The following is a 26,448-nucleotide window of genomic DNA, read 5'->3' on the forward strand; positions in this document are numbered from 1 at the left end:
TCGCAATAGTAGAAAGTTTAGAAATAGGCCTGTAATTGGAGACAACATCCTTTCTACCACCTTTATGAATAGGGGTAATGCATGTCAATTTCCTGTCAGAAATAAAATTCCTGATGGCGAGAGACTTATTGAAGATAAGCACGAGAGGATATACTAAGGCAGTACAATTTTTTATAAGTACGGGCGGAAGCCCATCCAAATCCAATTTGGAAGGAGACTTAATATCACAAATAGCCTTGGCAATATCGTTCTGTGAAAGACAAAGTGAGCCAAAAATTTAATTTAAATTAAGTTATTAGCTGAAAAAGTGGAACTAGTACCATCATCTTGAACATAGTTCGATTTGAAAAATTCAGCGAACAAATTGGAGATTTCGACCGGAGTGCATGCCGACTTATCACCCCAGCGTAAAGCCGAAGGAATGGCCGAACACGCTTTACAAAGTTCCAAAAGAACTTAGGGTTCGACTTAATTGTAGACTCCGTATTATTAATAAACCATTTATAGAGAAACTTATCCAATTCATTAAACAGTTTTGTGTAGTGTTGATATTGAACAAAGGAAACATGGGATTTAGTTAAAGAGAGTTTTCTATAGTATTTATTTCTAAGATTTTTTAGACGTTTAGGGTCCTTAGTGTACCAAGTCCTGAGAAGACGAAAAATTTGAAGGAATAAGAGCAGGACTATACAACTCTAGAGGACTATTAGGAGGGACGTATGAGACTACAATGAACAGAGCATCATTGACACAGATACATATTTTGTCTAGAATAGAATCTTCATTATCAAGCATAATTAAGCGAGGACGAAATTTGCGATGAACTACTAAGAGAACTCCACCCCCTCTTAGACAGCCAGTTTTTTCGTGATCTCTGTCCTTGCGGAAGACATAATAGAGATTTGAGTCAAAATATTCCCTATCAAAATAACTAGAATTCAGCCAAGTCTCAACAATAACGATAATATCGAAATCCAAATGTGAAGAAAAATTGCGAATAATTGATTTACACTTAATACCCGATAAATTTTGGTAGTACACTTTAAAACAGGTGCCAGTTGAGGAAGGTGCAGAAAACGCATGCATAGAATCGTGAGTAACAGGCGCATCAACTAATCTGCAGCGCTGTTTTCCCCTCCCTTTGGAAAAAACTTAAAGGGGCGCCACTTGATGCCAGAAGGCCACACTGAAGAGGAGAAAACGGCATTAAAAAAAGATGGGGACGCACTTAACTTAAAGTATATCCTCTTAAGATTATTAATATCGGTATCTTTCTTAATTAATTTATAACATAGAAGATACTCTCTATCAACATTAGCATGTTTAGCAACAAAAGATATAATATCGTCCTCAGTGACTGAGTTCTTAAAGGAAGATAAGTGAATCCATTTCTTGGGTATGACGACATCAAGATCACGATCGGTATTAACACCAACAACAGTTGAAGTGGATGGGGATTTTTTGTTGCTAGTACTCATTTTTAACTTCAAATTTCTATTAGCAGTAATTGAAGTAGAAGATTTCAGGTTAACAGAATCATCAACGGCGACAGATTGAGCAGCATTGACAGCGACAGGGGGGCGAGCTGGTTTAGCAGCAACTGTTGGATTGTTATTGGCTTTCGAGTGAGTGTTGATATTCCTACCAACAGCGTCAGCATATGTATTGGCATTATTATTATCAGCAGCAATAGAGAGAGCTTGCTCCACAAGCATCAGACGGAGCAGCAGAGAGTGCATTCGAAGTAGCGGGAGCGAGATAATCCATACTCACACTGTCGGTAGGAGCATAAACAACAAGGCTAGGTGACGGAGCATTTGTACCCACAATAGTCGTAGAGGTGAAGATGAAGTTAGCAGTAGTTGAAGTTGCAGAGAGTGCCTTCGGTGTAGCGGGAGCGAGATAATTCCCACACACATTATTAGCAGAAACAGCAGCGTTAGACGGAGCAGCGATTGTAGTCACTTGTACCAACTGCAGTCGCAGCAGTGAGAGAGGGGTTGGCAGCAGAGATAACATTCGAAGCTGGTTGAGGGAACTTGCCATTATCGGGTAATTTCTTATGCACAGTGCAGATCTCTGATTTCAGTTCGTTAAGCTTAGCGATTAACGAATTACGATCATCACATAATTGCTGTATTAACGCGAGCGCCTTCGCTTGTTCACTTCTCAGTGAACTTACTTCCAATACAAGAGAATTAAGCACTATATTTTCTTTATTATGATTGTTATGCTCCAACAAAGGTTCAGTTACTTCCTTGTTCGATTGTTCAGCATTTTGTTGTTGCGAACTTAAATTATGAGTGCACTGAGCATTGCGCACTGATGGCGAAGCAGGCGGCGAACGAATGGAATTTCTCCGAACTACCGCGCACACTTTACAGTAATAAGCATTTTTAGATTTCTGCAAAAAATCCACATCAGCCTGTGATAAATTCACACACGACAAGTGGAAGAACTGATTGCATTTATGGCAACTGATCTTGGGCTGAGCACGGTCAACTCTATGCCCGCAAACACACGGCATTAATAAAGATAAAATAATAAAACGCGGAGCAGAAAAAAATACGTCACTACACGGTGACAACTGATCACGAGCTTGGGTATAATTTCCTAATAAATGAATTTTTATTTCATAGCTACACAAGATATTTCGACCACTTTTTCTCACTCTTGGGCCGGACCAATTTGCATGATTTTTCGGGAATTGTAATCTTATTTCAATTTTTTTTTTTTGCAATTATGGTATTTTTCTGGCTATCCTGCCAGGTAAATTCGCTCGATGTAGCCTTCGTCGGGCCATTCGGGATGATATTATGCTACCAATATCGGCTGATATTATCCTCGAAGATATAAATGGGTCCTTTTTACCAAGAGACGATACGGTTGTTCGTTGTTGTTTTGGTCGACTGCGAGTTCCAACATTCTTTTTAACCCTTAGGGCATTCTGCACGAAATACAATGAACGGCTACAGTACGGCATCTTCCAACCGTCATGGGTGGTGCTGCATAGCATCTCTCCTGGGGGTTGGCAGAAGCTGCATGTATGCGGCGACCAAGAGCTACCACCTCCCACTCTAGGGTGTTATGCGATTCCCGTGCCCATTGGATGATTTGCAGCCAGGAGGTCAATTCGGCTGTAATCGAACGGAGCCTTCCCAACACCGGGCCGCCTTAAGAAGAAACGGTGGCCTTACTAATAGCTGCAGCAGCACGAGTAACGCAGATAAGAGCGGCCCAGGGCAAGTTCAGCTTCCTGGACACTCTTTCGCCGGAAGAACGTGTACTCTTCGAGGAGAATGCGCGCAATGAAGACGAAGTTCACTCTTGCAGCGGCACTCAGCGCAGTGCGTCCGCCGCGACCATTGCAAGTCGTGCGAACCCCGCCCCTACAACCCCCTCGAGCAGGATCGACTGCACAGAGGGTCGTTTCAAAAAAGTGGAATCGAGGGGCGGACGGAAAAAGAGGAGACAGCGAGGAAACATTCCACGCACCCCAGAAGCAGGACGTTCAGGAGGTCGCGACGACTGTTGATGAAATGGAATTTAATTTAGAAGGTTATTTTTTTTAATATAATACTTGGTTTGCATTTATCTAATACGTTGTACGGGGTTTTGAAAACTCATATAAATATGTTTGTGTTGTTTTTATTTTCAAGTTTTTAACGTATGCAACTTTTTTTATCCACATATATACAAGCTAATGTTCGAATATTGTATAACGGGAACCTTAAGCTATACAATGAACTTTGATCGAGTACCACATCTTTCCCCCATAATTTTTAATTATTTTTTTTCAGATCGAGTTTGCTCTATTTCAAAAATGGAGTTGTTTGAAGATCTAATTTATAATTATGCGAAAGTTGTTCCACCCTGTGCCAGAATAAATACCTGCAATTTTCGTTTTTGCTTTCTACAACTCAAAAGCTAACGAATATTTTATCCGAAAATTGGCTTGAAAATCCGAAAATCGAGTTACAGAATATACAAACTCCGAATTCGAGTAAATTTTTTTTAGAATCGAGTTACAGAATACGCCCCCAGTCGTCTTTTAAAACGAAAAAACGAAGGGTTGAAGACTTACTAAAATCGCGAAGTGCCATCGAGTTGACCGTAGCCGCTGAAGTAGCAAATCGCTTGGAGGGTAAGAAATACAGTGGAAGTTATATTAAACAGATGCTTTGCGGACATCTCCATTAATATATTGACCGTTTCCACAATTTGTTGACATTTACAATCTATTAACCGGACAACTCTATCTGGACAGAAAGGTTGGTTCTTCAGTTTCTGTTTATGGGAGATTTCACTGTAAATATTTCTAAACCTAGGAATGTATTCACAATCCCAAAAAAAAATTTAATACAGTTGAACTTCCATAACTCAAATTTCTATAACTCGAAGTACTCACATTACTGTCTTTACCATAAGGTCACACGGGGCCCGTCTAACATAAATGTCGACATTGTCTATGGTTGGGGGAATCCCAGGATGATAATACAATTTTAAGAACTATCTTAATATATGTGTAAGTGTGCATGTTCATGTGTTGGTTATTGTTTGAACCTATGTTGTGTGACCTTGGGTTTGTTTTAGTGTGAGTACATTTACAAACAGTTGCTAAAATGTATTCTAAGAACCCATGGGTTATCATATGCAAACATCTTATCCTTAGTTATGTTTGTGTTATTGTCTGTTGAATGCTATTGTTTTGCATGACAATGCATTTTAAGTATTTAATTATTTATTTAAGTGTTTGTTTATGAATTTACTTTATACTGTCTCAGCATTGGCGAAGATAACATATTGCGAGAGAAAAAGTAATTATTCAATATTAGTGGACTATATGTGTTTTTAAAATAGTGAGAATTACACAGTTTAATATCTTATCTAATATGTTGAATATTCTTAAGTATAATAAAACTAAATATATTGATGCGTACTGAATGTCCCTTGGTATCAACGTACATGTTCATTTTTGAACAATTTCATTATGTCAAAAAGAACATATTTAAGTGGTTCACAAAAAAGAAAAAAAGTTACAGCTCAAAAAGAAACAACGGAAAAACTTCCAAAGCTCACTTCGTTTTTTACGGCTGAAGAAACAAATAAGGCGAGGGATTATTCATTATCATCACCGCAAGACAAAAGTACCTCTGAATGTCTCCAGCAAAAAAAGGTTACATGTGACGAAAATGACAAACATACATTAGATGTTGAACCATCGACTTCAAGCCACTGTAAATTAATAACTGCAAGCTTAGAGAATGTATCTGCGTCTCCTGACCCTGGTACTTACTGTGACGACATTTTACCGGAAGAAGTTCGTGATATTTGGATTCGACAAGGACCAGAGTTTTTCCAAAATATAAATCGTGACTTCTCTGAAACTTCTACAAGTTTTCCAGATTCAAAGGGTAAAAAGAAAACTAGATACTTAACTAAAAACATTTTTATTCGTAAATTGACGAATGGTGAGTCTTTACAAAGAAAATGGCTCCTTTATTCACCAGCAAAGAAATCTGTATACTGTTATTGCTGCCGTCTAAGTTCTCCTAATGGATATAAAGATTGGAAGCATATAAGTAACTTATTGATAGAGCATGAGAACAGTTTACAGCACAGGGAATTTATGATGAATTATGTTGTAAGAATGAAAACTACTGGACGAATTGATACTTAGTTGCTGTCCCAATATAATACAGAAATTATCTATTGAAATACGTTAATGTGCTTAGGAGGATTGTTGCAGTAGTGAAATTTTTGGCTTCAAGAGGTCTTGTTTTTCGTGGCGATAATGAGACATTAGGATCGCAAAATAATGGGAATTATTGGGGATGCTTAGAACTGATTAGTGAATTTGATCCTTTTCTTGCTGATCACATACAAAACTGCGGAAATCGTGGAAAAGGAAGTACATCATATTTATCGGCAAATATTTGTAATGAATTTATTAGTTTAATGGGACAGCAAGTTTTGAAAACCATTGTCAAAGAACTTAAATCAGCAAAGTACTATTCTATTAGCGTAGATTCTACGCCAGATCTGTCCCACGTTGACCAACTAACTTTCATAGTTAGATACGTAAAAGACGGACAGCCTATTGAGAGATTTATGCAATTTTTGCCTATGGATAAACATAATGTGCAATATATAGCAGATACCATTTTAAACTTTTTTGAAAGCCTTGATATTCCTATAAAAGATTGACACTAGAAAGGAAGCCCAAAGCCTAGAAAAAAAAGGGAAAATTTGAGACTGCTCTTCTAACGGAAATATGGAATGATCTTTTGGGAATTATAAATAAAACAAGTCCAAGTTTACAGAATAGCACCCTGACCATGGACCTTGTAACGAAACTTTACGAATCTCTGATCAGATACGTCAATACCGCACGCAATCATTTTGATCAGTACGAAACGGCTGCTCAAGAAAAAATCCATTTGCTGACTACAAAGATACATTTGAAAGAAAAAAATTCGCAGCACAAGCATCACTTTTTTTGAAGGATCATCAGAAACTGCACAGTTGAGTGGCAAGGATAAGTTTCGTGTAGATACTTTCATTCCCATAATTGACACATTAAATACACATTTAAACAAGTAAGGAAGGGCTAAGTTCGGGTGTCACCGAACATTTTATACTCTCGCATGATAAGGTGATAATCGAGATTTCATTATCCGTCATTTACATATTTTTTTATTTTGGTTCCTAATGTATATACATACTCGTATTATACAGAGAAGGCATCAGATGGATTTCAAAATAGCGTTATATTGGAAGAAGGCGTGGTTATGCACCGATTTCGCCCATATTTCGTACATGTCATCAGGGTGTTAAAAGAATATTATAAACCGAATTTCACTGAAATCGGTCGAGTAGTTCCTGAGATATGGTTTCTGGTCCATAAGTGGGCGACGCCACGCTCATTTTCAATTTTTAAAAAAGCCTGGGTACAGCTTCCTTCTGCCATTCCTTCCGTAAAATTTAGTGTTTCTGACGTTTTTTGTTAGTCGGTTAACGCACTTTTAGTGATTTTCAACATAACCTTTGTAAGGGAGGTGGGCGTGGTTATTATCCGATTTCTTCCATTTTTGAACTGTATATGGAAATGCCGGAAGGAAACGACTCTATAGAGTTTGGTTGACATAGCTATAGTAGTTTCCGAGATATGTACAAAAAACTTAATAGGGGGCGGGGCCACGCCCACTTTTCCAAAAAAATTACTTCCAAATATGCTCCTCCCTAATGTGATCCTTTGTGCCAAATTTCACTTTAATATCTTTATTTATGGCTTAGTTATGACACTTTATAGGTTTTCGGTTTCCGCCATTTTGTGGTCGTGGCAGTGGGCCGATTTTGCCCATCTTCGAACTTAACCTTCTTATGGCGCCAAGAAATACGTGTACCAAGTTTCATCATGATATCTCAATTTTTACTCAAGTTACAGCTTGCACGGACGGACGGACAGACAGACATCCGGATTTCAACTCTACTCGTCACCCTGATCACTTTGGTATATATAACCCTATATCTGACTCTTTTAGTTTTAGGACTTACAAACAACCGTTATGTGAACAAAACTATAATACTCTCTTTAGCAACTTTGTTGCAAGAGTATAAAAAATATAGTTTAAAAAAACTAAAAAACACATGTAGTATTGGTTAAGTAAATCGATAATTAGGCAGCATTTAACCTTTCATTGACTTATTGTTACATTAATTGCGACCAAGTTCTATTGACGACTTTACGAATTATTACTTCTTAATCGAATCATTTCTTCTAAAGCTTTACTGTTACATGAGGTTTTACCTGTCAACTTTGAACAGTCTAGTTCTTCAATTCGAATACCGTCCAAAGATCTACAACGACTAAGTGCTACATAAGCTTGTCCAGCAGTAAACAATCGAGAGCCCAGATAAATTACTGCATGTTCTACTGTACAACCTTAAATCTTTTGAACGGTCGACGCCCAACTCAGTATGCTATTTAAATGTCACCAAAACTAGTTTTATATAGATGTGGCATACTTTTAAGCGCATCTTTTTGGTGAGCTGCTTAAACTTACTATCGCCTTCCTACAGTGTCGCTCAAATATTCTAGGTTCCAGTACCACTTAAAAAAGTTACAAACAAACAAACATACATACATACATACAAGTGAAGGTAATAAAAGCCTATTAAAAAAGGAGTTTTCTACTGCAGTTGCTTCTCGGAGACATTTTGAAAACTAGTATCTGAATTTTTTTTACTACAAAAATTTTATTATAAGTATTAATATTTTTATTACCTAAAAGTCACATGTTTTGCATTATTTGATATTATTTCTTCTGGTGCGCGGTTATACTTATATACATAAGTATATCTATACAAAGTATACTTTCTTTAAGGATATACATACATACATATGTACATACATACATACTCAAATGTCGCCAAAACTAGTTTTATATAGATGTTGCATATTTTTGGTGAGCTGCTTAAACTTACTGTCGCCTTCCTACAATGTCGCTCAAATATTCTACGTTTCAGTACCACTTAAAAAAGTTACAAACATTCATACATACATACGCCTTCCTACAGTGTCGATCAAATATTCTACGTTTCAGTACGACTTAAAAAAGTTTCATACATACATACATACATACAAGTGAAGCTAATAAAAGCGTATTAAAAACGTTCGGCAGCATACCAAAGAAATTTATAGTCGATTTAGTTTTCTTTGTCAGTTAACAACAATTGAATCTGGCGAGTTGATCAAAAAATGCAAGGAAATTTCAGAATTTTATCATGAAGACATTATCGCAGATGAGCTCAAAACAGATTGTTTTCATGTGAGCCAATATTTAAAAAACACAGCAAAGCAATCAGCGGATTTAAATATCTCAAACTTACATAATCTAATAAAATCAGATAAATTGGAAGAAACTTTTCCAAACGTATAAATTGCTACTAGAATATTACTTTGCCTTATGGTTACCAATTGTAGTGGAGAGCGGTCATTTTCGCAGCTTAAGAGAATAAAAAATGAATTGCGAACAACAATGTTACAAGAACGACTGAGTTGTTTGTCAATTATGTGCATAGAAAGTGATATCCTTCAAAAAATTGTCTTTAAAGATATAATAGAGGATTTTGCTCAACAGAAATCCCGAAAGAAATCCGAAGAGTCTTAAGGGGTTACATACGTCCAGAATTTTCAAAAAAAAAAACAATTTTTTTCATAAGTTATTATTCTTTATAGTTTTAGGCGTATTTCTGTAAATTTTTTCTGTCGACTGTAAAAATTCCCCATAGATACAAAGTTATGGTAGAAAATCAGACCGTCCGACGAGAGCTTAATGCACACAGGTAGCTGTCCTTCGTTTGAGGCACATGAAAGTTTAAACGCGTTTTTCTGGAAACTACTTTTCCCGGCACGGTCTGCATGATAACTCATACAGTTTTTAACATTTTTTGATGCGATTTTTTTTTTAATATTCGAAAATGTTTTCTCTATAGTCTGTCGAGCCGGATTTTCGAATTTTTTATTAAAAAATTTTATAAACATAATTAAAGTGTGACATTTATGACGTAAAACGTGGACTTTTTTTCTAAATTCCGTAAATTTTTCGAAATTAAAAAATTCGGCTCGGCAGACTATAACTACAACTTCATTTTACAAGATTTTTTTTTTTTATTTTTACAAATCCATCAACATTTCAAGGATAAATGATGCAGATCGTGGAAAACTTTTTTCCATTGTACTTTGGATCACGTGATACAATATTTTATGTACTAATTTTTGTAAAGAAAAATTAAAATACATTTTTTTATAAACTTTAAGTACCAATAAACATTGCATAAAATTTTTTTATATTTATTTCTATTGTTATCCCTTCTGAAAACAGTTTTCCTTTCAGCGCATTTTTGGTGCTGCTGGAGGTATGTAACCTTTAATCACACACACACACACCTACAAGCATCATCATTAATGGAATTTATATCATACTGTATTTGATAACCTTTATTAAATATAAAATAAAAATTTGGTATAAGTCGTTTTTTTTTACTTTCAAAAAGGGCTCCAAATTCTTGTGTGCCCAAGGGCCCAGCTTGGTTTAAGACGGTCCTGAGTACTCCATAACTTGAATTCTTGAATTAGCAATAGAAGTCAAATTGCATAAAAATTTCCTGCCATTTTATGTGGATTAAAGTGCTTTGAGTTAGGAAAGTTCAATTGTAATTATAATTTTCATTAAAAAATCAAATTTTAATGGTAATTTTCTCAATGTCTGGTTAGCCCATTTGTCAGTTAAGTAAAGGTAAACTTATCTGTTTGTTGAGTGGTATAATTATTATTTTATTTTTGAGGCTTCAAATTATTAGAACAATCTGACAATAGCTACTTCGATTAAAGAAAGTTTGAAATCTACAGAAAAAAAAGAAGTTTGGTAATACTACATGCGAAGGCAGGCAATTGACAAGTGATGGGGCATTAGCTCATTATGTGGATTCTAAGTGCACAAGTTACTCCTATAAACATACGCGAAAATGGTATTGAAGGCAGGACATAAAGTTTTTCCATCCTATTTTAGTTTACGCAAGTCTAAAAATTCTACATATGACTCAAGCAGCTCACGACTTCCAGTCTTTGACCAAGTATCCTCTGGGTAGCCTAAGAACACCCGTTTGAAGGCGAGCTAAAGTGAGAAGGCGAAATATCCCCTGCATGGGGTTGTGCGGTGGGTTTGGGACCCGCCACGTAAAAAACACCCCCAATGAAAAAGCAAACACAGCCTCGGATGAGAGACCCCCCTTTTGATGACGACCATGGCAAACGAATTAAGGACTATGATTTGAGGGCATGCACCTGGAATGTCCGGTCCCTTAATTGGGAAGGTGCCGCTGCCCAGCTGGTTGATGTCCTCGTGAAAATAAAGGCTGACATCACCGCCGTCCAAGAAATTCGATGGACGGGACAAGGACAGAGACGAGTAGGTCCTTGAGGCATTTACTACACTGGCCATATAATGGAGCGTAAGTTTGGTGTGGGATTCGTGGTGGGAGAGAGACTCGGTCACCGAGTACTATCATTCACTGCGGTGAATGAACATCTAGCCCCAATCCGCATCAAAGCGAGGTTCTTCAACATATCGCCGATTTGCGCCCTCGCCCCGACGAAAAAGAAGGACGATGTGACCAAAGATGCCTTTTATGAGTGCCTGGAGCGCACTTATGAGAGATGCCCCCGCCACGATGTCAAACTCGTGCTTGGCGACTAGATTCCAGCATAAGAAGATTCATCAAGCTACCTGGCTGTCTCCGGATCGAAAAACTGCCAACCAGATCGATCATGTTGTGATAGACGGAAGACACGTTCCCAGTGTTTTAGATGTGCGTGCGCTCCGAGGTCCTAATATCAACTCGGACCACTATATCGTTGCAGCCAAAATTCGCAACCGCCTCTGTGCAGCAAAAAACCAACGCCAACAAACACAAGAAAGGTTCGACGTCGAGAAGCTGCAATCACAACAGACAGCCGAACGATTTTCTACTCGGCTTGCACTCCTACTCTCTGAGAGCACTCGTCAACAACTCGGTATAAGAGAACTGTGGGACGGCATTTCAAACTCCTTACGTACAGCTGCAACCGAAACCATTGGTTTTCGGAAAGTGCAAAAGAACAGCTAGTACGACGAGGAGTCGCGTGTCGCAGCGGAGAGAAAACAGGCTACCTATCTCGCAACGTTACGATCGACCACAACACGTGCGGGATGGGATAGATACCGAGAGTCGAAGAGGGAAGCGTGACGCATTTGCAGACAGAAAAAGAAAGAGGCCGAAACGCGTGAGTACGTAGAGCTTGATAAGCTGGACGACAGGGGTAATGCTCGAAAATTCTACGAAAAAATGCGACGGCTTACAGAAGGTTTCAAGACCGGAGCATACTATTGTAGAACCCCCAAGGGTGATCTAGTCACCGATGACCAGAGCATACTTAAATTATGGAGGGAACACTTCTCCAGCCTGCTGAATGGCAGTGAACGCACAACACCAGGAGAAGGCGAACCCGATTCCCCAATCGATGACGATGGAGCAGACATTCCATTACCCGACCATGAAGAAGTTCGAATAGCAATTGCCCGCCTGAAGAACAACAAAGCGGCAGGGGCGACGGATTGCCGGCCGAGCTATTCAAACACGGCGGCGAAGAACTGATAAGGAGAATGCACCAGCTTCTTTGTAAAATGTGGTCGGACGAAAGTATACCCAACGATTGGAATTTAAGTGTGCTATGCCCAATCCATAAAAAAGGAGACCCCACAATCTGCGCCAACTACCGTGGGATCAGCCTCCTCAACATCGCATATAAGGTTCTATCGAGCGTATTGTGTGAAATATTAAAGCCCACCGTCAACAATTTGATTGGACTTTATCAGTGTGGCTTTAGACCTGGTAAATCAACAACCGACCAGATATTCACCATGCGCCAAATCTTAGAAAAGACCCGTGAAAGGAGAATCGACACACACCACCTCTTCGTCGATTTCAAAGCTGCTTTCGACAACACGAAAAGGAGCTGCCTTTATGCCGCGATGTCTGAATTCGGTATCCCCGCAAAACTAATACGGCTGTGTAAACTGACGTTGAGCAGCACAAAAAGCTCCGTCAGGATCGGGAAGGACCTCTCCGAGCCGTTCGATACCAACGAGAATTCAGACAAGGCGATTCCCTATCGTCCGACTTCTTGAACCTGCTTCTGGAGAAAATATTTCGAGCTGCAGAACTAAATAGAGAAGGTACCATCTTCTATAAGAGTGTACAACTGCTGGCGTATGCCGATGATATTGACATGATCAGCCTCAACACCCGCGCCGTTAGTTTTGTTTTCTCCAGACTGGACAAGGAAGCAAAACAAATGGGTCTGGCAGTGAACAAACAGTCGTCGCACTCGCGACTTGGCACTGACGTCACTGTTGACAGTCATAACTTTGAAGATGTAGATAATTTCGTCTATCTTGGAACCAGCGTAAACACCACCAACAATGTCAGCCTAGAAATCCAACGCAGGATAACTGTTGCCAACAGGTGCTTACGATGAGCTGTACGAGATATACGACGACATTTACATAGTTCAGCGAATTAAAAGACAGCGGCTACGTTGGCTAGGTCATGTTGTCCGGATGGACGAAAACACTCCAGCTCTGAAAGTATTCGACGCAGTACCCGCCGGGGGAAGCAGAGGGAGAGAAAGACCTCCACTTCGTTGGAAGGACCAAGTGGGGAAGGACCTGGCTTGGAATATCCAATTGGCACCACGTAGCGAAAAGAAGAAATGACTGGCGCGCGGTTGTTAACTTGGCTATAATCGCGTAAACGGTGTCTACGCCAATTAAGAAGTCTAAAAATTTGTGTTACCCTGCAGATGAGCATATCTTGGTAACAGGAACGCGCGCCGAAATTAAACTTCAAGCCATTTTGGATAAAACCGCTAAACATTTAATTGAAGCGCAAAGTGAAGAAAGAAAATATATCTTCTAAGCCGTCATTCAGACTAATCGGCAAATAGGGATGTGACGGAAGCTTATAAACAGAAATTTGAGAACTGCGATGCTACTGATGAGCATCTGTTTGTTTTTGCTATTGTTCCATTGAGATTGAGTGACGATTCCAGCGAAAATATTTTATGGCAAAATCCGCGGCCTTCGTCCACTCTATCGTCGCCCAATTAAGCTTATTTTTTGAAAGGAAACAACTGATTTTACTACATGAGAAACTAACAAGGTTTTGAAAGTATCTCAACTTCTTCCATCACTTTGTGATAATCGCGGTTCTCAAATTTCGGTAAAACATAATCTTTTACTTACAATGGCAGACGGAAAAATATGTAATGCTTTGACTGATACACTTTCTTCACAAAAATGTTTATATCTGTGGTCCTACTCCCAAACTGATGAATGGCGAATTAAAAGACGTAGTGGTTAAAAAAGAGCAGTTTCGGTTTGTCTACTTTGCACGCCTGGATTCGTTCCTTTGAATGTATGTTACACATTTGTTATCGTTTGGACATAAAAAAAGTTGCAAGCAAAAAGCGATATAGGAAAGGCTAGTGTAAAACAGCGTTCGGAAGAAGTAAGACAGAAATTTAAAAACCAGATTGGACTTACAGTAGACACACCGAAACCTGGATATGGGAGCTCTAGTGATGAAAATACGGTCCGCAGGTTCTTTATGAATCCGGAACTGAGTGGACAGATTACCGCATTTGATAAGCTAATTAAAAATTTTAGCAATTTTAGCTATCCTCCGGCTACGATATTGGTTTCAATAAATTTGAAAATCTTTGTTCCAAAACCAGAAACCTTTCTTCTTCTTTACTGGCGTAGACACCGCTTACGCGATTATAGCCGAGTCAACAACAGCGCGCCAGTCGTTTCTTCTCTTTGCTACGTGGCGCCAATTGGATATTCCAAGCGAGGCCAGATCCTTCCCCACTTGGTCCTTCCAACGGAGTGGAGGTCTTCCTCTTCCTCTGCTTTCCGCGGCGGGTACTGCGTGGAATACTTTCAGAGCTGGAGTGTTTTCATCCATCCGTACAACATGACCTAGCCAGCGTAGCCGCTGTCTTTTAATTCGCTGAACTATGTCAATGTCGTCGTATATCTCGTACAGCTCATCGTTCCATCGAATGCGATATTCGCCGTGGCCAACGCGCAAAGGACCATAAATCTTTCGCGGAACTTTTCTCTGGAAAACTCGTAACGCCGACTCATCGGTTGTTGTCATCGTCCAAGCCTCTGCACCATATAGCAGGACGGGAATTATGAGCGACTTATAGAGTTTGGCTTTTGTTCGTCGAGAGAGGACTTTACTTTTCAATTGCCTACTCAGTCCGAAGTGTCACCTGTTGGCTAGAGTAATCCTGCGTTGGATTTCCAGGCTGACATTGTTGGTGGTGTTAATGCTGGTTCCAAGATAGACGAAATTATCTACAACTTCAAAGTTATGACTGTCAACAGTGACGTGAGAGCCAAGTCGCGAGTGCGACGACTGTTTGGTTGATGACAGGAGATATTTCGTTTTGCCCTCGTTCGCTGCCAGACCCATTTGCGTTGCTTCCTTGTTCAGTCTCGAGAAAGCAGAACTAACGGCGCGGGTTTTGAAGCCGATGATATCAATATCATCGGCATACGCCAGCAGCTATACACTCTTATAAAAGATTGTACCTGCAGCTCTAATAATTTTCTCCAGCAGCAGATTGAAGTCGCACGATAGGGAGTCGCCTTGTCTGAAACCTCGTTCGGTATCGAACGGCTCGGAGAGGTCCTTCCCGATCCTGACGGAGCTTTTTGTGCTGCTCAACGTCAGTTTACACAGCCGTATTAATTTTGCGGGGATACCAAATTCAGACATCGCGGCATAAAGGCAGCTCCTTTTCGTGTTGTCGAAAGCAGCTTTGAAATCGACGAAGAGGTGGTGTGTGTCGATTCTCCTTTCACGGGTCTTTTCTAAGATTTGGCGCATGGTGAATATCTGGTCGTGGTCGGTTGTTGATTTACCAGGTCTAAAGCCACACTGATAACGTCCAATCAGTTTGTTGACGGTGGGCTTTAATCTTTCACACAATACGCTCGACAGAACCTTATATGCGATGTTGAGGAGGCTAATCCCACGGTAGTTGGCGCAGATTGTGGGGTCTCCTTTTTTATGGATTGGGCATAGCACACTTAAATTCCAATCGTTGGGTATACTTTCGTCCGACCATATTTTGCAAAGAAGCTGATGCATGCACCTTATCAGCTCTTCGCCACCGTGTTTGAATAGCTCGGCCGGCAATCCGTCGCCCCTGCCGCTTTGTTGTTCTTCAGGCGGGCAATTGCTATTCGAACTTCTTCATGGTCGGGCAATGGAACGTCTGCTCCATCGTCATCGATTGGGGTATCGGGTTCGCCTTCTCCTGGTGTTGTGCTTTCACTGCCATTCAGCAGGCTGGGGAAGTGTTCCTCCATAATTTAAGTATGCTCTGGGCATCGGTGGCTAGATCACCTTGGGGGGTTCTACAAGAGTATGCTCCGGTCTTGAAACCTTCTGTAAGCCGCCGCATTTTTTCGTAGAATTTTCGAGCATTACCCCTGTCGGCCAGCTCTTCGTACTCACGCATTTCGGCCTCTTTCTTTTTCTGTCTACAAATGCGTCTCGCTTCCCTCTTCAACTCTCAGTATCTATCCCATCCCGCACGTGTTGTGGTCGATCGTAACGTTGCGAGATAGGTAGCCTGTTTTCTCTCCGCTGCGAGACGGCACTCCTCGTCGTACTAGCTGTTCTTTTGCACTTTCCGAAAACCAATGGTTTTGGTTGCAGCTGTACGTAAGGAGTTTGAAATGCCGTCCCACAGTTCTCTTATACCGAGTTGTTGACGAGTGCTCACAGAGAGTAGGAGTGCAAGCCTAGTGGAAAATCTTTCGGCTGTCTGTTGTGATTGCAGCTTCTCGACGTCGAACCTTTCTTGTGTTTGTTGGCGTCCGTTTTTTGCTGCACAGAACTGGGTGCGAATTTTGGCTGCAACGATATAGTGGTCCGAGTCGATGTTAGGACCTCGGAGCGCACGCACATCTAAAACATTGGAAACGTGTCTTCCGTCTATCACAACATGATCGATCTGGTTGGTGGTTTTTCGATCCGGAGACAGCCAGGTAGCTTGATGTATCTTCTTATGCCGGAATCTAGTACTACAGATAACCATATTTCGGGCCCCGGCGAAGTCGATCAGCCTCAACCCATTTGGGGATGTTTCCTCGTGGAGGCTGAATCTTTGCCCACCCTATCGTTGAAGTCGCCAAGCACGATTTTGACATCGTGGCGGGGCATCTCTCATAAGTGCGCTCCAAGTACTCATAAAAGGCATCTTTGGTCACATCGTCCTTCTCTTCCGTCGGGGCGTGGGGGCAAATCAGCGATATGTGAAGAACCTCGCTTTGATGCGAATTGTGGCTAGACGTTCATTCTCCGGAGTGAATGATAATACTCGGCGACCGAGTCTCTCTCCCACCACGAAGCCAGCACCAAACTTGCGCTCCTTTATATGGCCACTGTAGTAAATGTCACAAGGACCTACTCGTCTCTGTTCTTGTCCCGTCCATCGAATTTCTTGGACGGCGGTGATGTCAGCCTTTATTTTCACGAGGACATCAACCAGCTGGGCAGCGGCACCTTCCCAATTAAGGGACCGGACATTCCAGGTGCATGCCCTCAAATCATAGTCCTTAATTCGTTTGCCATGGTCGTCATCAAAAGGGGGGTCTCTCATCCGAGGCTGTGTTTGCTTTTTCATTGGGGGTGTTTTTTACGTGGCGGGTCCCAAACCCACCGCACAACCCTATGCAGGGGATATTTCGCCTTCTCACTTAAGCTCGCCTTCAAACGGATGTTCTTAGGCTACCCAAAGGATACTTGGTCAAAGACCGGAAGTCGTGAGCTGCTTGAATCATATGTAAAGGAATCGTTTCTGGCCACTCCCAAGTGAATGGCGATCAGAGAACTTTCCTCACTTGCGTGAACTTCTACACATGACTCCATCCTCCAAGAAACCTTTATCTTAAGTTTTAATATTTGCCAGACACCGTGCACAAAATCCTGGTACATAGTGCGGAGGTAATTAGAACTTGTATTTTTCCAATCGGGCAACTTTCGGAGGAATCTCAAGAGGACTGCCGTAGATTTCGCGAACACCACACCAGAAAGCAGTCACGTATACCCACTATAGATTTACTACATATGCTTTTAATAACATCCGATCCGGTAATCAACTCACTCAGAGAAGTTCCTAGAAAGAGAACAAATAAATTATCGATGGAAGTTTTAAATTTAATTGTCCCGCCTTCAATACCATCAAAAGTACCACGTCAGGTAACATGTGATCATGACGATAAAGATTATCTAGTATCTGATCCAGATGAATCTAACAGTGATGATGAGTCATTCAATGAGTACTGATATAGTAGTATTAAACATTTTGTTGTTGTGTGTTATTGTTATTTTTATGTTATTGTTATTATTAGAATAGCAATGAATGGTAGGCCCCTTGTCGTGATGCGGGGGCTTAAACCGCAGCATAGCACGGCATCTCTCAACCGCCAGGGATGATGCTGCATAGCATCTCTCCTGGGGGTTGGCAGAGGCTGCATGTGCGCTTCGACCAAGAGCTACTCAGCCCTATCACGCAATCCATCGTAGCGAAGCTACGAATACGAATGTCCGCTACGAATACGCATAATTTGCTATCATTGAATTTATGTGAATTCGAAACTTTGGTTGCCAGACTTAATTTTGAATTTTGACATTTCGAAATCAGCTGTGTAGAAGAAAAAATAAAAATTTTGATTAATAAAAGTGAAATCGTTTATATTCAAATTGATTTTACGAACAAAATATGTATTCGCTAACGTTTTTATTTATGTTGCTTGAGGAAGAACGTGAGAGAAGTCGGCGTGATCTAAAAATTCACCGAAAATCACTGAGGGACAAGAGCAACCCTTTCGATGTGGACGACACAATGTACAGTTGAAAAATCCACAAAAATTCATTGCTAAATTTTATTAAAATTATTTTTATAAAACAGGTTTATTAAAAACTAGCTGACCCCGCAGCCGTTGTCCTGCGTGAAAGTTAAATTTATCATTTCTTTTTTTTCAAGCAGCTTGATAAACAACATTTTTTGGTTTCTGTTCCGGTGCGTAAATGTACAGAGGAGATAGTTTTCCAACTCGTGAAAACGCCACGTATTTTTGGCCGTGTGAAAAACATAGCCGTTCCAAATTTATACCACATATTTCTAGCGACTATCCTTGTGTCTTGATGATTGTCATCTCAAATGCGATTTTTACTGGAAACGGAATCCGTTTCAACTGAAATTGCAAATCGATAGAACTCACAGGAATTCGTAGAATCAAGCATTCTGCCCCCTTGTATTCGATAGGTACGTAACAATCAGTCAGGTTCCATTACACCAGAGATGGGCACATTTTTAGCCCGCAAAGTTAGCAAAGTGCGCACGGGGGCTTGATGAGGGGAATATCAGTTTACGGAGAGAAGGGCATAACAAGTTGAGAAAAATTGCGAAAAAATGAATTACATTCCTCCGTAACTTGAAGTTCATCGCAGAGTGGTTGCGGCAATACTGACATTGTACACAAATTTAAGGGTGGAAGTTTACTTCATATCGGAATTGTACAGTTGTGTGAACAAAAAGGGGTAAACATAATTTGCAGAGTTTAGAGTTTCGCATTAAAATTTGTTTTTATTTACCTTTGCATGGTGGGAAATTTTAATCACTGTTAGGAAAAAATATACATATGTTATGTTATGTATCTAAAAACAATTTTATTTAATAAGAAAACAGCATATGTTAAAACTTCACAACACCTTATGGTTGTTTCTATTTTGTTCACACCACTGTACATGGTATAGATCAGTCGCTCATTTGTAAACATGCTGTAGGAAAATACGTTGCTCTCACTTCCCTCTTCATGTTTGCCCGCGATGATCCCCTCACCTAGCCCTCAAAATGTGCACTCGTGCCCGCACGGGCAAAATGCCACTGAGGGCTAATGTGCCCATCCCTGCATTACACAGTTTCGATGCATTGGGAAACATAATAACGACAGATCCAACTTTGAGACGCAAATAATGCGGTGGCATACCAATCCTCTCCAAAGAATTTAGAAATTCCACTGGATAATTCACGGCGTCGTCTTTTGAATTTTCCAGTTTAAGTTGTTGTTGTTTTAGCGGTTAGCTAATCCCCGTTAGGATGGTAAGGGTTGTTTGTGTTGTCGTCGAGGTCATCTAACGGCAGGCCCAAGAAACGTGCTGTTTCGACGGGGTCGGACCAAATGGAAGAGGGTGTTAGATGGGTAGGGTTTGTGGGGCATGCAAAGAGGTGGCCAGTGTCATGCGGAGACTCGTTGCATGCAGGACATACATTGGGTATGTCGGGGTCGATTCTGGATAAGTAGGAGTTTAACCTGCTACAGTATCCAGAACGAAGTTGCGCTAGGGTCACTCGCGTTTCTCGCGGCAACTGGGGCTCTTCGTCTGCAATAGGTGGTGGTTTGACTCCAAGAACGCCATTCACGGGAAGGGAGTCGGTGAAGGTGTTGATGGCTCCACTGTGAATGGCGGTCAGTGCCTGTCGACAATTCCCAAGACAGCCGGTTCTACGCACCGGAATTGACTCGGATTTTATCAGACCAAGGGCTGTTGTTTCGGCGATCTAACCCCGTTTGGATCGGTGAGTATTAATTTGTTCCAGTTTAAGTCAACAACATCGGTATTTTTGGCAGCTAACATTGCGCGTACACTTAAGGAATCGCAGTTACGATAATTTGGCCAATATTCGGATACACATTCGTGATGAGTTCATCTTTCGTGAACCGATAAACGGCAGATGGAATTGATATCAAACCATCGGAAGTATCAACCGAAATTGATCCCTTTCCAATTTTTAGTGAAGATGATGTAAAATGTCTTTGGCAATGTCATTTTTGTTCGTATCCCATTATAGACGCGGATTCGAAGGCTGATATGCCGAAATGATTATCGCGAAAAGTGTGCGAACATCATTTACATTCCAGTGATTATCATTTTATATCAAACCACCAGAAGTATCAACCGAACCCGATTACTATTGTAATTGCTGCCTTGCTTCTCAAAAAGTTGCACACACCGTACCATTCACACTATGCAATGACTGAAATGAAGTTGAACCTCGTACATTAATCAATAGCAACCGAAGGTAAAAAACAATCGTCATTTTTCGGGTGAATTGTGTAATCTCGTCCTAATGCATTAGTTGATAATACACCTGGATGTCCATCTACTGGTTGGCCTTGCTTTCTGCGTAATTATTTCTTCGACGATGCTTTCCATGTACAATATCAAGAAATTTCCGAATAGAGCAATGTTCTCGCAAACGGATGGCGGTGTTTCCACCAGCTGTATTGTATTCTCTGGGTTGAAATACACTATTTGCCCATTCTCCAAATTAACTGCTAGATGCACAACAATCGGAAAACGTTCATGAATTGCAAAAGTAAATACAAAGCGCTTTAGTGCAGTTCATGTATCGACCGTATCGTTCAAGACCAATAACCGCCATGTTGCTTCCCTTGGTGTTCTATCGATTATACCAAACTGCAATACTCAACATTGATATGGGTTTTGAATGTGAATTAGACAATGATGGTGAATATAGTACGATCCATGTGTTGTCAACTTCGACATTCACGCCTCTAACTCACGTTATTGTCGTCTGGTGAGCGACGCCGATACAGTGGATATCCATCATTTCCAAAAGAAAAGCACGTGGATACTGTTTCTTTCATTTACACGCAAATCGAAGTAGGATTGTGGTGTCCGTGTTCCATGAACCTTATTGGTTTTCATCACTTGTATAATACTGGATCTTCTTTCTTTGCATCAGGAATTTCCGCATAATTAAATACTCGTAATTTCATCAATTTATCTGGTGTAACCACCATCCAAAGAATAATGTGTGCGTGCGGCAAACCTCTCTTTTGCCACTTGACAGAATACATCTAGAAACTGACTCCACCATATATATGTTGCTTCAAGATAAAGTCCATCGAAGCTGTTGCTTGGAAAGTCTTGCTCTGACATCGTGACGATCGCTTGCTGATTGACCGCGATGCATAATACCGCATGTATGGCATCGCATTCTGGGAGTACTCGTACATGTGCCTTGGGCTGCTAATGTATGTTGATGCCAAAAAGAACGCCGACCGATATTAGCGCGACCTCTTCATGGCATCGTAACAAATTTCAATCTGTAATTGATCACTTTGTTTGCAACACACATAACATTTTCAATGAATTTTCAAAAATTTTTGAAGCAAACGCCAAATTTGAACGATTTAAATAATTGAAAAACAAAACAAAAAAATTGAATGAAAAAATTTGTATGGAAAAAATTAACTTTTTGGAATTTTTCAATTTTCCGACTTTTCCTCATGAAAGACATACAGGTTTTTTATTTCTAAACCTTCCCCGATTCACAAAGAACATTATCTTGAAAATTTCATCAATATTGGTTCAGCCGTTCTCTTAGCATTACTAAAAAACAAACATTCATTCGTTTGAGAAAAATAAAAGGGCTGTTTTTAGGGGTTTTCCGGCAATTATTCGAATTTTTTTCTCCGCAGAAACCATCTCTGAAGCTCAACGAACATTTTAAAAAAAGAATTATCAAATTTGGTTCAGTCGTATTAAAGTTATGAGCGTACATACATTTTGGCGATTCATTTTTATTTATATAGACTATCGCTTAAATAAGGCGGCCTTTACGTATGTCCTCGATGTTCTAGAGAGGAATGCAAGTTCTTCAAGATCGTCATCTATATCTTTACTTCATCGATTGTCTTCGGTTTTACGGTTTTTAGCTGAAGGAGGCTATCAGCATGGAGTGGGTAAAGACTTCGATATTCCAATGGCTCAGTCAACATTTTGTTGCATCTTAAAAGAAGTATTGGGATTGCTTCAGTCCCATTTGTGCCCTCAGTGGATAAACCTCGAGTTAAGTAACGTTGAAAGAAGTGAAGCGAAAAAGTTTTTTTTCAGAAATACGGATTTCCAGACGCGATTTTGTGTGTAGACGGGACACATATTAAAACGGTTGCTCCAACTAAAAATAAGTTTCTCTATTATAACCGCAAAGGATACTTTAGTATCAATGCCATGATTGTAAGTTTGGTGAAAATTTTGCATTTCAGTTTCCTGGCAGCAATCATGACTCGCACATATGGAAATTTATTTCTCCGTTAGCACAAGCCTGTCGTACAAAAATTCCGCTAAACGTCAAAATTTTCCGTTCCGAGTGAGTTCAGTGAATGTAACTTTACGAATTTCGAACTTACTTTCGGAACTGTTCGAATTGCATGATAACAGTTTCGTAACTTTCCCGAAAAAACACTCTACGATGGATTGCGTGATAGGGCTGACTACCTCCTAATCCAGGGTGTTATGCGACCCGTGCCCATTGGATGATTTGCAGCCAGGAGGTAAATTCGGCTGTATTCGCACGGAGCCTTCCCAACACCGGGCCGCCATGGGAAGTAACGGTGGCCTTACTGCGTCAAGGGGCTCTGGCGCAACGGACTTTTTAGATTCCCCTTCCCTAAGACTAGACCGGGAGGCCCACAACACGGGCCAAACGGTCGTACGAACAAGATGAATCAACAACAACAACAACAAACAACGACAACAACCAAAGCAACAACAACTAAAACAGCGGACAATAGCAGCAGCAGCAGCAGTACCGCTAGCAAGAGTGGCCCAGGGGCTAGACGAAAGTTTAGCTTCCTGGACGCCCTGTCGCCGGAAGAACGAGCACTCTTTGAAGAGCACGCACGCGACGACGACGATGTGCCCTCCTGCAGCGGCATTCAGCGTAGTGTGTCACCCGTGACCACTGTAAATCGCGCAAGCGCTGCCCCCGCAACCCCCTCGAGCAGGATCGACTGCGGACAGGAGGGTGGGAGGAGGTTTCACGAAAGTGGAATCAAGGGGCGAACGGAAAAGGAGACGGCAACGAGGGAACATTCCATGTACCCCGGAACCAGGACGGCCAGGAGGTCATGACGACCCAAGTAGAGCGGGAATGAGTGGTGCCACTCTTAAGTAGTACCTGAGATTCCTCGAAGACGGCATGACACCGGAGTCAGCTGAAAAGCGGGCTCTGAATGGGAGCAGTGGGAACAACCCCTCTCCTAATAACGCACGACGCACAGGTGCCAATGGTGGATCGGCTGCAACAAGACGCAGAAATCGGAGGCGTCGCCGAGCTCAAGCAGCCTTGTCGGAGGGGCGGACCGAAGTAAGGCCGGCGCCCCAAGAAGAGGTGCGTATGGAGAAATGGAAGAGTGGCGAAATAACACCGCAGGAGCCATCAATGACCAAGATAATAAGGGAAGATAAACCACAGGAGGCCAGTGGAAAGCGCTCCAACCCCAACCAGCAGCCGATGGGAACCGCAAGCCGCAAATACTCGGAGGCTGTGAGTAGCATCCGGATGGCAGTTGCCCCGCAACTACCCGGCGGAGGCTCTAGGGTCCGAACAGCTGACGGCTCTATAAGATTGTCTTGTAAATGCCCTATCTATCGGCGACGGCTTCACCGGCGCCTTTGGCGGCGGCATGCTGCTGGTCGACATCACGATGGACGACGAATCCTATAAGTATATCAGGCAGAAGGGATTCAGGCTGAATTTCCGCTCGGCAAGATTATTGTGAGGCCATGGAGGCCCAAGGCTACATCTACGAGCCAAGGAACAACGACGGGGATGACCGTAGCACCGGCTCCACCCGTAACCCGCCCAGCAGCGCACGAGGCGACCGCAACTGTGGTTTCGGGAGAGCAAAATGAGTCCCCCAACGAACCCATCTCGGCTGGGCAGGTTGCGACCACCGCCGCGGATGTAGACAGAAGCGGCGAGCCCCCCAATGAGCAAAAAGACATGCTGCCATCCACCCAAGAGCTTCTGAAAGGGCAGGAAATGCAGGTCGATGGAGAGATCGAAGACGAGGACCCGTCTCTCACCGAACCCATATTATAAGCTCCAGAACCGGCATAGAAGTGGCCCAGGTGAACCTACATCACGCATCGGCAGCCTCGGCGGTCATCGTGAAGAGGTTCGTTTCGGATAACCTGGGCATCCTTCTAATCCAGGAACCTTGGGTGTTCAGAGGAGAGGTAAGAAGCCTCAACACGAGAAGGAGCAAGGTAATCTGGGATCTCTCTAGCGAGAGACCCCGTTCTTGTGTAGTCGTTAGAGCCAATCTAGACTTTTTCTGTATTTCAGAGTTTCTAACGCAAGACCTGGCGGCGGCACAGTACGGTGGCGTTCTTTCCTAGGAGTGCACACAAGCACTACGACTTCGCACCCAGTCTGGTGAGAAACCAGAACGAAGGTTTAAGTACCTCGGCGTGGAAGGTCGTAGCAAGCAGTGTTGAAGGTTCTGGGTGGAACCTCAACATTACGATGGATGATGAATCCTACAAGTATATTAGGCAGAAGGGATTCAGGCTGAATTTCCGCTTCGGCAAGATAGTAGTGAGGCCATGGAGGCCCAAGGCTACGTCTACGACCCAAGAACCTTCGACGGGGATGACCGCAGCACCAGCTCCACCCGTAACCCGCCCAGCAGCGTATTAAGCGACTACCGCTGTGGTTTCGGGAGAGCGAGACGACTCCCCCAGCGACCTAATCTCGGCTGAGCAGGTTTCGACCACGGCCGCAGATGTGAACAGCAGCAACGAGCTCCCCAAAGTGCAGGAATGTTGCCATCCAAAGAGCAAGGTAATCTGGGTTCTCTCCAGCGAGAGACCCCGTTCCTGTGTAATCGTTAGAGCCGATATAGACTTTTTCTGTGTTTCAGAGTTTCTAACGCAAGATCTGGTGGCCATACAGATAAAGGAGAAGGAAGGATCGGACTTCGTCCTCGTATCCGCATACTTTCCGGGAGAGACAGCCACAGCTTACTCCTAGAAATACAAACTGGGGTATCTTCAGAGAGCATCTAAGCAGAAACATAAGTGGAGTGGGGCAGGCGGATGGTAGGTCGACCACAGTTGGGCTGGAGAGCAGACTAAATGCCATAAACTAGTCCATTATGGACGCCTATCATTGTGCCTGTCCACTGAAAGTGACCACCAGCAAACAAATCTGCCCCTGGTGGTCCAGTAAACTCTCAGCTCTTAGACTTAGGGTGCGTAAGCTGTTTAACAAACCCAAGCGCACGGGCAGCTGGGAGGATTACAGACGGCAGCTAACAATCTACAACAAGGAGATAGGCTTGCCAAGTCAAACAGTTTCAGGAAATTCTGTGAGAGCGTCTCCTCGACCCCGGAGGCAGCCCGACTGCACAAGGCGATGTCGAAGGGTAAGACGGACACAGTATTATCACTAAAAAGACAGGACGGGACTTATACGACAAGCGCGGAGGAGAGGGCGGAAACACTCCTACAAACGCACTTCCCGGAGACGGTTCAAGCTGACCTAACCCCAGCTTCGGTCATGCGTAGGCCGGATCGCTCAGACTGGCTGACTGCAAGGAACCTGTTCACTGCAGACTCAGTCAGGTGGGCACTGGCCTCCTTTTCGAGCTACAAGTCACCGGGAGTGGACGGCGTCTTCCCGGCCCTCTTGCAGCAAGGTATGGACATTCTCCTACCACACCTGCTAGGGCTGATGAGAGACAGTCTGGCGATGTCGTATATCCCTGAGCCATGGAGAATTGCTAAAGTAATTTTCATTCCCAAGATCGGGAGGAGAGACTATTCGTTAGCCAAATCATTCCGGCCCATAAGTCTGACTTCCTTCTTGCTAAAGGGGATGGAAAAAGTAATAGACAACCACATAAGATCGGAAGCGCTGAAGATCCACAAATACTGCTC

The 26,448-nt window shown here is 42.1% G+C and overlaps 1 protein-coding gene across 26 annotated transcripts in view; it reads right to left on the reverse strand.

Annotated features, from left to right (window-relative positions):
- LOC105227111 (ADP-ribosylation factor-like protein 4A) overlaps positions 1 to 26,448 on the reverse strand; it is a 566,667-nt gene that overhangs the window by 518,306 nt on the left and 21,913 nt on the right. For 2 of the 26 annotated variants that reach the window (XR_007423153.1, XR_007423143.1), the window contains exon 2: positions 17,792 to 17,803. The exons of the other annotated variants lie outside the window; for them this stretch is intronic. The gene's annotated coding sequence lies outside the window, so the exon portion shown is untranslated. The remainder of the gene's footprint in view (positions 1 to 17,791; positions 17,804 to 26,448) is intronic. 26 annotated transcript variants of the gene reach the window in all.

The sequence above is a fragment of the Bactrocera dorsalis genome, chromosome 6, assembly GCF_023373825.1.
Source record: "Bactrocera dorsalis isolate Fly_Bdor chromosome 6, ASM2337382v1, whole genome shotgun sequence".
NCBI lineage: Eukaryota > Metazoa > Arthropoda > Insecta > Diptera > Tephritidae > Bactrocera > Bactrocera dorsalis.